The sequence below is a fragment of the Babylonia areolata genome, chromosome 1, assembly GCF_041734735.1.
Source record: "Babylonia areolata isolate BAREFJ2019XMU chromosome 1, ASM4173473v1, whole genome shotgun sequence".
NCBI lineage: Eukaryota > Metazoa > Mollusca > Gastropoda > Neogastropoda > Buccinidae > Babylonia > Babylonia areolata.
The window spans coordinates 63,971,809-63,974,308 of NC_134876.1; the positions used below are offsets into that span (position 1 = coordinate 63,971,809).

At 36.3% G+C, this 2,500-nt stretch overlaps 1 protein-coding gene across 1 annotated transcript in view; it reads right to left on the bottom strand.

The window, feature by feature from the left end:
• The window catches only part of LOC143285498 (D-beta-hydroxybutyrate dehydrogenase, mitochondrial-like), a 54,163-nt gene that overhangs the window by 19,313 nt on the left and 32,350 nt on the right, over nucleotides 1–2,500 (bottom strand).

The window sequence follows — 2,500 nt, forward strand, 5'->3', positions numbered from 1 at the left end:
GTCAGTGGGGAAAGGGAACTTGCAGTGCCTATGGGAAAAGCCCTTGTTTGCGGGGAAAGGCATATTCCATTGTTTTTGGAGAAGTGGGGACGAGGTGATTAGGGGAAATGGGAAATTCCAGCGTCTTGGGGGAAACGAGAAATATAAGTATCCTGGGGAAAGAAAGAGAAAATTCCAGTGTCTTAATATGGACATATGACAAATACTTTGTCGTGTGGATAGGGGGAAAATGCTGTAAAGGAGAGGGTGGCGAGGACAAACTCCCTAACTGAACGTGATTTATACATGGCGCGTAAAAAAAGAGAAAAATCACACTCGGATTGTGTGTTCACAGCGCCACACACACACAGACATACAGAGAGAAAACAAGAAAAAAAACATATGCCTATACAGCAAACACAATTACACAACACAACGCAACGCAACACAACGCAACAAAGCACAACGCGAAGCAACACAAAGCAACGCAACACACACATCCACGACATAGACGCGAAGTAAACTGAGGACAGGGAAGTATGTTGTTGTTACTGAACGTGTGGTTCGAAAAGAAGAATGACCCGATTTTTACCCCTTTTGCCTTATCTATCCAAAATTTTATCTTACAATTTTTACAAAATCTATGGCATGCAGATTACAATTATGTTCCTTTTTACATGTATGTATTTTAAGTGAAAATTGCTGTCATCTCAGCCGTTTAATCATGTGTGTGTCTGTTAGTGTGAGTGTTGTAACAGTTGTAGTATTGATAGCATGTTATTTTGCGAGTTTTATGCATTGTGTTTTTATTAATGATTCTGTTTTATGTGTCTACTACTTTTTATATGCTTTCTTGTTTCGCTTTTAGGTACTGGATTGTAAAGCGCTTAGATCTTGCTTTTGCTTGTATGATAGCGCTATATAAAAAATAAATATTATTATTATTTTTCTTCTTATTATTATTATTATAAGGTTCGGATGGTTTATTCACGAATAATGGCCCCTTAGGAAGGGGTGTTCATGAACATGACAGAAACATGCATAGATTTTCATTTGCACACATTTAAAAGAAATTTTTTAGCATGCACAATCATTGTCTTTTACATGCCCTGTCCTTGCTAATCTGTTTCTACTACACAGAGTACACTGATGCGTGAACGGAAGGAAGAAAGAGAGAGGGGAAAGAGAGATGGCTGTGGTGGAGGCAAATAAAATACATTGAATGTATGCAAGTGTTCGTAGGTATGTGTGCCTTGTATTTCAGTCAGCGTGTGTGTGTGTGTGTGTGTGTGTGTGTGTGTGTGTGTGTGTGTGTGTGTGTGTGTGTGAGGGAAGTAGGTGGCAGAATGGTTAAGACGCTCATCTGCCAATTTAGAAAGTCTGTGAGAGTCTGGGTTCGATTCCCGCTTTCCCCTTTCTCCTAAGTTGTAGCGTCAAGTCATTCGGATAAGATAAGATAAGATAAGATAAGATAAGATAAGAATAACTTTATTATCTCCACCTGGAGAAATTTGGTCAGGTGCATTATCACAACATAGACAAGTAAACAACATGGGGACCATAACTGTAAAAGCCAACAACAGCCCCAACAAATATTACGAAGATACAAATGTAAAAAATATCACATACATCGTTTCATACATACATCCACACACTGCAGGTAATAACTAGTATTCTTAATGTAAAAACAGAAAGAATTAAGAAACATTATTTGAATATAATTATAAACATAGCCTACTATACTGCACATTGATTATAATAGACAGATAAGATAAGAATAAAGATGAATTGCGGAAAACCACAACCAGATAATCAGCACACACCCGCACCGCACCCCCCACCCCCCCCCCCCACACACACACGCAGATAACTTGATCAAACAAGAGTAATAAACATATGTTCTCAAATAAAAGCATTTCACATATTCGCTTTTAAAAACATTGCAATTAATTATTACATCGTAATTATTAAACAGAAATATATTTAGAATATGGACGTTAGCATTAGACATATTCATTGTACATTCATCCTGCATATTGCACATTATTCTTCCTACATATTGCACATTCATTATAACCAATTGTCACTTTTTAAGCTCAGTAAACACACACACACACACACACACACACACACACACAAACACACACACACATTCACATTCAACGTACATAGACTGAAATACGTCGTGTATAAAAAATTAGAAAATGAATATATCAAATACTGGAAAGAGAAAAGAGAAAAAACATTAAAGCTAAAATTTTACAATACGATTGTAGCAGAATACAAAACTGAAACCTACCTTTTAAATATATCAGATACAAAACACAGACAAGCTTTAACGAAACTCAGAATAAGCGCGCATGACCTAAAGATTGAGAAAGGTAGATATTTAAATATTCCACAAGAAGACAGATTGTGCAACAAATGTAACATCCTGGAAGACGAAATCCATCTTCTTGATCATTGTATTAAATATGAAACCTTAAGGCAACAATTTTTAAAGGATATTCAAAATTCGAAT